The sequence below is a fragment of the Ursus arctos genome, unplaced genomic scaffold (assembly GCF_023065955.2).
Source record: "Ursus arctos isolate Adak ecotype North America unplaced genomic scaffold, UrsArc2.0 scaffold_23, whole genome shotgun sequence".
Classification (NCBI taxonomy): domain Eukaryota; kingdom Metazoa; phylum Chordata; class Mammalia; order Carnivora; family Ursidae; genus Ursus; species Ursus arctos.
This window is the reverse complement of record NW_026622908.1, coordinates 32,018,298-32,028,068: the sequence shown is the minus strand read 5'-3', so window position 1 is coordinate 32,028,068 and position 9,771 is coordinate 32,018,298.

The following is a 9,771-nucleotide window of genomic DNA, read 5'->3' as shown; positions in this document are numbered from 1 at the left end:
ATTCCAGCAAAAAAGAATGCTGAAATGACAAATGCTCTTTGCCCCCATGGAGTGTGCTTTTTATGGTGGGAAAGACAGGTAATCAATCCTATAGCTACAATTGGGCGTGATGAGGTTAGCGAGAGAGGAAGCATTGGGTTCAGGCAGGGCTGGGGGTGGGCACGGAAAGAGGACGCTAACTCAATGTGGAGTAGCCTTAAAAAGGAACAGTATCAGGGGTGCCTGGGTGGCTCGGTCGTTAAGCGTCTGCCTTCGGCTCAGCTCATGATGGGATCGAGCCCCGCATCGGGCTCCCTGCTCAGTGGAAAGCCTGCTTCTCCCTCTCCCACTCCCCTTGCTGGTGTTCCCTCTCTCGCTGTGTCTCTCTCTGTCCAATAAATAAATAAAGTCTTAAAAAAAAAAAAAGGAACAGTGTCAAAGAGGTTTTCCCAGAGAAGGGGCCCACTTAAGGTGAATCTTTTTTTTTTTTTTTTTAAAGATTTTATTTATTTATTTGACAGAGATAGAGACAGCCAGTGAGAGAGGGAACACAAGCAGGGGGAGTGGGAGAGGAAGAAGCAGGCTCATAGCGGAGAAGCCTGATGTGGGGCTCGATCCCATAACGCCGGGATCACGCCCTGAGCCGAAGGCAGACGCTTAACCGCTGTGCCACCCAGGCGCCCCATACTTAAGGTGAATCTTGAGAGATAGAAGGGGTGGGGGAAAATATTCCAGGCAGAGAGAGTCGGAAATGGGAAGGCAGGGATGCAATAATAAGCCGTGATGGATTCATGAGCAGAGGAAATGTCCTGCTTAACTCCAGGATTTCCCAGAATCTGTTTTTAGGATTGGGAGGTTCTCCATGGTGAATTAAAACAAAACCAAAACAAATACACGTGAGTAGTGGACACCCGCCTTGAACATGCCAGGAAAGTGTTTTGTTTCAGGTTGTGATTTGCAGCATTCTTACCCTGGGTTTTGCTGTGTTTCACCACGAAACAACAGTCTAGGGACTTAATGTCATCCATTCCCATCTGATGAACCATCAGGGGCAGGTGAACAAAAGTATTTAATACATATTTTTTGATCCGCTAATCTGATAGGGAAGTGAATGGTGCAGCCTGGCTCTGGTTTCCTGCCACCGCGAGCCTGTGCTATGAAGCCCTGTGTATAAATGTTTTGGTCTTATCTGTGACACTACCTTTGACATAAGGCATCACATGGCAATTCATTCGAAAGCTGCTGGTGACAGCAAACGAAGGTCTCGTGTTCACACTGGAAGCCGGGCACGACCCACGAGCATGACCCTAAATAATGCCAGTTTCTTTGATCTGCAAAACAATATGTGGCTTACGTGTTTTCTGGAACAAAGAGTATGGCACAGTGGCAAGAGCATTGTTCTTAGATGATGTCTCTTGGGTTCCTCCTTTCACTTTTAAGTTTCGTCATCACAAAGTCAAGAGGAGGTACTCAGTGGTCTTTTGCCCAGTTTTAAAATCTGGGATCTTGTGAGCTGCTGTTAAAGCAGCAGAAACCAGTGCCTGCTTTCCACTCTGGCCTCCCTGTGGGAAATTTCCATGTAGTAGGAATCATTTCTCTGGTGCAGGCCGGTACATGACTGATTCTGATCGAGCCGTCTATGGGTCCAAAAGCTCTGCTGAGTCTGCAGAACCATCTATAATCCACGAGGATGGTGTGTGCAGGCTTCCCACGCTGTTACTGCTTCCAGTGATTTGCAAATGACAGCCTCAAGGATTCTGCAGAGCTTGCAGGGAGCTGAAGTTTAAATTCCTCCTCAAGGATCAGAAAGACCTGAATACAGCCTCCAACGTCCTTGTTCCTTGGCCTCTCCAATACATCGTTCAGTGCCCAAATAGAATAAATTCTGGAATGGTGCTAAAGGAAAGCATGGCTCCCACCCTCTAGGGAATAGCATCCATTTTCAAAAATATAATTTGGGATAGCTTTGGAAGTGTCAGACAGTGGTGTAAATACCAAAAAAAAAAAAAAAAAAAAAAAAAAAAAAAAAAAAAAAAAACCACCCCCCAAACCCCACTTTCTGTCTTCACTGTGGGGCATAAGGCACCATCCACACTCTAAATCAATATCATGTCATGCGAAACCGTAGGTGCGGGATGCCAGGTAACTTCCCTAGGCAGCCAGATTTGCAGGGCAACTGTCAGGGTGCTGAGATAGTCTGTGTGAAAGTACTCTGCATGCTGTAAAGTGTTCTACAAATAGCAGTTGTTATGTACTCTCCTGGCAATATGCTATTGACCGATAAGCTCTGAAAGGGGTGGTGAAGAAGCTTCTTTGCCATCCTCAGGAGTTCGCACCAGGCAGGTAGCCATCATGGGGAGAGCGGGGCCCAGAGAATCGGAGAGCAGGGGTTTGAATTCTGGCAGTGCCTTCCACTCCCTGTCTTCCAAAGACTCTCAAAATCCCCAGTGGCAGAAATAAAAATGCTTCTGTCTGTGTTAGAGCCAAGCCGGTTGCCTATGGGGGGATGAATCACATGCTCGTGGGACCGGGGGAACTGCATTTATATTCCCCTTACATTCCCATCCTCCCACTCCAGTCTCCACTGCCCCGCTTTTGGCTCCTGTCCCAACTAGGACATGGACGCTCCTGGAGCATGTGACAGAAAACTGGCCCAAGGAACCGCAGCGAAGTTTCTCTCTGTAGAGGAAAGCAGGGGGCTGCTTGGGTAGCTGTGGTTCTTTCTGGTGAAGCCAATGGCCTGGAGGAGGCTATCTTGGTCCAAATCCACTCACATCCTCCCCAACACTTCAGACTTTCAGGGCGCATCCCCGCAGACACATTTACTGTACATTCCCCTTCGTGCTTGGCTTTCCCTGTGACATAAGGCCCCGGAGTCTGAGAGCTTTGTCATAATTATAGGTTGCCTAGAAGACCAGGCCACATTTGTGTTGGCAGCATGGAGGCGGCTCATCTATTCTGCAAAGAGGCACGTTAGCGAAACTGGACGAAGAACATCTCTGAAAGGCAGCCTGCTTTTTTAAGTTCATGTCGTATTTTACTAAATTTCCGAGGCTGACAGCTGTGGCCTCCTCCACGCTGGTGTGGTGGGTTGAGTCGTGGTCCCTGAAAAGAGAAATCCATATGCTAATTCCCAGAACCTGTGAATTATCTAGAAAAAAGGATCTTTGTAGGTGTAGTTAAGGAGGAGATCATCCTGGATTATCCCGGTAGGTCTTAAATCCAGTGGTAAGTATCTTTGTAAGAGCAAGGCAGAGATAATAGAACATTGTGTGTCGATCACACTTCAATTAAAGACAACAACAGCCGCAAACGGTAGCATGATGTGTTGAGTTGTGGAGTCACGGTATTGCACACCTGCAATTAATGTAACATTGTGTGTGAGCTATACTTCAAAACAAAACAAAACAAAAAAAACCCAGTGAGGCAGAAGGCGAGTGAGACCCAGACAGACACACAGACACACAGAGAAGACAACATGAAGATGGAGGCAGAGATGGGAGTGATACAGCTACGTGCCAAAGATTGCCAGATTGCTGGCGGCCACCAGAAGCTAGGAGAAGGGCAAGGAAAGCGGAGACCCCAGAGCCTGGGGACGGATGGCATGGCCTTGCCGATGCTTTGATTTTGGATTTCCGGTCTCTGGAACTCTAAGAGGAAGACATTTCCGTTGTTCTGAGACACCTAGTCCGGGGTGCTTTGTTAGCCCCAGGAAACCAACACACCCAGTCTCAGCCGCGAGTGCGCTGAGAGAGAGAGAGAGAACACAGGCAGGGGGAACAGCAGGCAGAGGGAGAAGGAGAAGCAGGCTCCCCGCTGAGCAGGGAGCCCGATGTGGACCTCCATCCCAGGACCCAGAGACCATGACCTGAGCCGAAGGCAGACGGTTTAATGAATGGGGCTCCCAGGCACCCCTCTTTGAGCAAATCTTAATACCTCTCTGAGTCTGTTCCCTCCTTTGGAAACTGGGAAGAATTAGGCCTGCTGGCTAGGGTTGTCGCAAGGCTTGGGTACCAAAGGGCCGAACGCAATGTCTGCTGTGCTGCAGACACTCCATACATGTGCACCCCCGTGTCCGCCGTCACCCGCCTTGGCCTGCCTCACCTCAGCCACAGAGCTCCCAGCCTGCGGTCAAGTTGCATGGTTTTGCTACCTTCCTCTGGCTCGCGGGTGATGTCCGGCCCCGCCTTCTTGACACACCCACTTGGACATCTCAGCGTCTCAACCTACGATATCCAAAAGAGAAGTCTTGACTTTCCGCTCTTCTCCTGCCTTTTTCACATCTCCACCGCCTGGGTAAGTGGCACTTCTGTGCCGAGACTCAAGGTAAACACCCGTGAGGCATCTCTATTTGTTTTATGTTTAAACTTTTCCCTTGGACAGAATTTCAGACTTAGAGTTGAGAAAAGGTTACAAAGAATTTCCATATACTCGTCCCTAATTTCCTGAATGTAACATCAGATATGAGTACAATACAATGATCAAGAGGAGAGAATTATGGATTTCGCGGCTGGCTCAGTCGGTGGAGCATGGGACTCTTGATCTCAGGGGTCATGAGCTCAAGCCCCATGTTGGGTACAGAGCTTACTTAAAAAAAAAAAAGATGAGAAAATCAGTACTAATGATACTATTATCTAATCTACAAACTTTATTCAAATTTTGCCAAGTACCCCAGTCCTGTCCTTCTCTGGTCCAGAATCCAATCCAAGATCACAGGTTGAGATTCATTTTGAAATGTACCTTTCCCTTACCATCCACATTCAACCGATCCGCAAGTTCTACCGATTCCTTCCCCCGGGTACTTCTTCAGTCCCCGTCCTGAGCAGCTGCACCGTGACCAGCCTAGAATAAGCCCCTGTCCCTGGTGCCTGGATGACTGAAGGGACCTCCTAAATGGTCTGCCTCTTTTTGTCTCCCTCTAATACAGGGGCCACGTGGTTTTTGGGTAAGGGGCTTGATAGCCAACATTTTAGGCTTTTCTGGCCCTGTGATCCCCACCCCAAGCGCTCCACTCTGCTGTTAGACAGCCATAGCCATAGATAATACGTAAACAAGTTGAGTGTTACTGTGTTCCAATAAAACTTTATGGACACTGATATTTGTCCTTAAAACCTTCACACATCACCAAATCTTCTTCTGATTCCTTTCAACCGTTTAAAAATGTGAAAAGCATTCTTCGCTCGTGGGCCATCCAGCCTACTGTTTGCTGGTGCCCTGTTCTGATCCGTCCCTCACACAACCTCCAGAAAGACACTTGGTCACTCCTCTGCTTGAATTCTGCACTCAGAATAAAACAAAGCCTGCAGTGTTTGGGTGCTGCCCGCCTCTCTGACCTCACCCTCGACCTCTCAGTCTCTCCTTCACCACGCCCTACTCACTCCACCTTCTTTCCCAGGAGGTCGAGTTCCCATTTCTGGGCCTTTGCACATGTTAGTCCTTTCATGTGGAATGCTCTCTCCCAGGTTCCCTCTTTACCCAGCTTATTTCCATTTGTCTTTGGGGTCTCTTGGGCTGTTTTGGGGTAGAGAAGCTGAGACTTCCTGAAAGAGATCTTCTCTGACCCTCCCCTCATTGAAATTATGCTCCCCCTATTCTCTCATAGCACTATATCTTAAATGTTTTTTTCTTTAGAACTCTTACCACGATTTGTAACTACGTATGCAGGCCTTTATTTGGTTTGAGTGGAAAACCCCACAAAGCCAAGGGGCGTGTCTGCTTTGTTTACATTGCGGACCAAGCACCCAGCCTGGTGTCTGGCATCATGGGTGTTCCTTGAAAGTCAGCTAAATAAATGGAACCTCTTTGGCCAATCAGGAGGCCCCCAGGGGACTTTAGAGAAGGGCCCAAATGAACCAGGGCAGGCTTCCTGAACAGAACCCTTCGCCTACTGAGCTGATACCTGGGCTGGGCCCTGGCAGCTCAGGGCACCTTCCAAAGAATCTGCCCCGGGGAAATTCCTGACCCTGGAGAAGCCTGCTATGCCTTTTGACTCTAATGCCATCCATCTGCTGTTCTTCCTGCCCAGAATAGCTTCCCCCACTGAGGGTAGCCCCTCTCAAGAACTCTGACCAGTTTTTCTACCTGGGGTTGCCTGAGATCTTAACAAAAACATAGCCATTGAACCAGAATACTTTACTCAGCTGTCCGTCAGGAATGCTGGGGCAATGTCCAGAGGCCACAAAGAGTAACACAGCAGCCTTCCAAAAAGACAGCCAGCCTGCAGCCCTCTCTGCCTGCTCTCCTCGGCGTCTTCTCAGGGCTGCGTGCCAGACTTCTTCAGAGAAATCTCCTCTAGCCCCTCCCTCAGGCTCTTCCTACTGCCTGTAGGATAAAGTCCGAACTCCTCAGCCCACCTCGCAAATCTTCACTATTCCATCTCAACTCATTTCCAGCTTCATCTTCCGTCTGCCTCCACCCCATCCTGAACTCAATATTCTAGGTAGTCTAGATCGGAACCGCCCAATACAATTGCCACGAGCCACATGTGGCTGTTAAAATTTTAATTAAAATTAAATTAACTTAAAAATTCAGTTCCTAACTACAAGTGTGAAATAGCCACAGGTGACTAGTGGTTACTGTACTGGGCAGTGCGGCTATAGAACATTTCCACCATTGCAGAAAATTCCATGTGGACAGCCCTGTGTTAGACAATAAGACCCACTCATGATTTCCTTTTTTTTTTTTTTAAGATTTTATTTATTTATTTGACAGAGAGAGAGAGAGAGACAGCCAGCGAGAGAGGGAACACAAGCAGGGGCAGTGGGAGAGGAAGAAGCAGGCTCCCAGCAGAGCAGGGAGCCTGATGCAGGGCTTGATCCCAGGACTCTGGGATCACGCCCTGAGCCGAAGGCAGACACTTCACAACTGAGCCACCCAGGTGCCCCCACTCATGATTTCCTAAAAACTCTTTATTATACACTTTGCATATAAGTACATGCTCATTGCTAATTTTCTAACACTAGAAATCTCTTTTACCAATTCTAGACCTCTCCCTAGAGATAGCCACCAAAGTGAGCTTGGTATCTAGTCTCTGAAGATTTTGTGTGTTCTGCATTTTGTCTTTTTCATTCGGCAGGGTCTTGGAGCTCTTCATATAAGAACACATCTCGGGGCGCCTGGGTGGTGCAGTTGGTTAAGTGTCCCACTCTTGGTTTTGACTCAGGTCATGATCTCAGGGTCATGAGATCGAGCCCTGACTTGGGCTCTGCACTCAGCCTCTGCCCCTCCCCCTGCTCTAAAATAAATAAATCAATCTACAAAAAAAAAAAAAAAAAAAAAAAAAGAACACATGTCTATCTACCTTGTGCTTCAGAGTTAGCCATAGTATGAATGAACTCTAGGTTATTCAATCTTTTTTTTTTTTTTCTTTCCTACACTTTGGTGTTTATCGTTATTTCCAAATCTCTGGTGTATATACAGGATTTTTTAAGTGGCCACATTGGTGGGCCACTCTGAGGGGTAGGGCTTGGGCCCCACCACCCTGTCCCTGGAGGGAGTTCCTGGGCCGGGGCCTCTCGACACTGTCTGACCTATGAACCTCGGTGACAGGCCAACCAGCAGGCTCTTGATGGATGTTTGCTTCCAGTTTTCCCTTACTGCAAACAATACCGCATGCAAGCCTCCTTGTACCCTTTTCTGCACTTCTACACATGTTTGTCTAGGGTAGGTTCCAAAAAGCAAAATTGCTGGATCACCAAGTCATATGCTAACACCTCTGGGGCTTGGCACACCCTGGTGCTCAGGCCTGCAATGCCTCTCCACATGACTAATTCCTGCTCATCAAGCCCAATCACGTGTCATCCCCTGGTGAAGGGTGGTCTCTTCCAGCTCTGTTTCCCAAAGTACTTCCTACCCACACTGTATCATTAACCTACACTTAAGACTGTGCCTTATTTATCTTGTATTCTCAATACCTAGCAGAGGGCTTAGCATAGAACAAAAATTCAAATGATTTCTCGACTGGTTGACCGAATGAATAAATAAACAAATAAAGGTACAGTGGTTAGGACATTCCAGAAACTCAAGGTGAGCAAGTCTGTGAGTGCTGTGGGCTTAGGCTTTGGACCAATGTGCCAGCTGGTGCCCTGAGCCAGGCTGCCTCTCGGTTTCTGTCTATCCAGCCTCTGACCTCGGGCATCTCATCTTGAACCCTGTTCGAGTTCAGGATTGTGCGGATGGAGCCGTATGGGTGTGTAGGGGCTCTCTGGCCGCAAAGTGCAGAAATCTGAGCCCTGGGGACAGCACTAGCAGGGGGTTAGTTTTCCAAAGGCGGCTCTGTCTCCTTTCACCTTTGAAACAGCTCCGTATGCTCTGGGTTTTAGTTTTTTTTTCCCTATGGTACCTTAAGGGCAATTAAAATCAGCTGCAGTATTTCTGCTTTCTACCTCCAGATTGAAATCTAAGAGAAGCCAGATGCTTTCCAATCCATATCCCCTTCTCCTTGTGATCTGAGGAACAGCCCTGTTTCCTGAATCTCTCTCTGGCCTGGCTTTCCCAGATGCCAGTCTGGCTTGCAGCCTTTGTTTTTAATGGGGTTTTAATAGGCGGTTCCTGCAATTAATTTCATTCTTGTGTTTTCACACTTTCTGTCTAGGTGCCTAAAGGCCCCCGGGCACTAGGTGGGATGTTAACTGATTTAAAATAATACAGAACAGTATAGCTGTCATTGTAGATTAGCCCAGCTCCTCTCATTTACAGCTTTTACAATCAGTAATTAGCTGGGGCACACGGTCCATTTGGGAGGTCAGCTGGGTCACCTGTCATGTTTCATAGAGGTAGAAACAGAAATATGGAAAAAAAGGGACTTTTTCATGCCCCAACAGAGACTGGGCGTTGAATCTGGTTTCAGAAGCCACATCCTGCTGGGTACACACCCTATGAGCAGCCAAGGCCAGGATCCACTACGCAGGTAGGATTTGCCAAACGCGGTGCGTCCTGGATGTCCAGTTTCACCCTCCCACTAGGACTGTGGAGCAGCCCAGTCCTCAGCAGCCAATACTATCACCTGAAATTACCCTCATTCATTCTCTCAGGGCCCTTTTCCATTGTATGAGCGGATTTATCTGCATAAAGACCGCATCAACGATTCCTCTCGGATTCAGAAACATACTTTTGCTATTTTTAAAGTTGCAATTTAAAAATCCGCGCACACGCACTCACACTCCTCAGGGAGTGGTGGTGGGGCGGGGAGTGGGGACGAAGAGTACGTGCTGGGGAGAGAACAGCTTGGCTCTTGGCTTCCCAGAGCGCCACGCCGTCCCCCTGGGGGCGCACTCCTCGGAGCACGCTGGGGCTCTCCAATTCCCTGCGAATTTGCGCCATCAGGACCCTCCGAGCGCCGGGGGCGTTAGACCCTGCTAACCCGCTCCCCTTCTCTCCTGCCAGGCCGAGGGCTCGGTGGTCGGGTCTCCCGGCCCAGGAGGGATCGGGAGGGACGGAGAGGCCAAGCAGGTGGCGATTAGGTCAGCCTCGGAACATTCTTGGACCGCTCCAGTGGATAAAAATAACAGACAGGCAGACTGCGAAAAATCCCAGGGTGGGGGCAAAGAGGGTGAGGGAGAAGGGATTTATTAAGGGTGGGGTGGCAGCGTGGCGATCTGGAAAAATCTGCCAAAGCTGATGAATGACAAAGCGGGTGGAGGGACGAAGGGATTTAAGAATGAATCGTGGTACAAAATCTGGGAATAAGAACACTGAGGGGGAGGAGCTCCTGACTTTTTGCCCCACCCCCACCGCGTGTCCCACGCAGTCCTCAGAATGCGCCTCGAGATTGGCAGAAAGGGCTGTGCATGG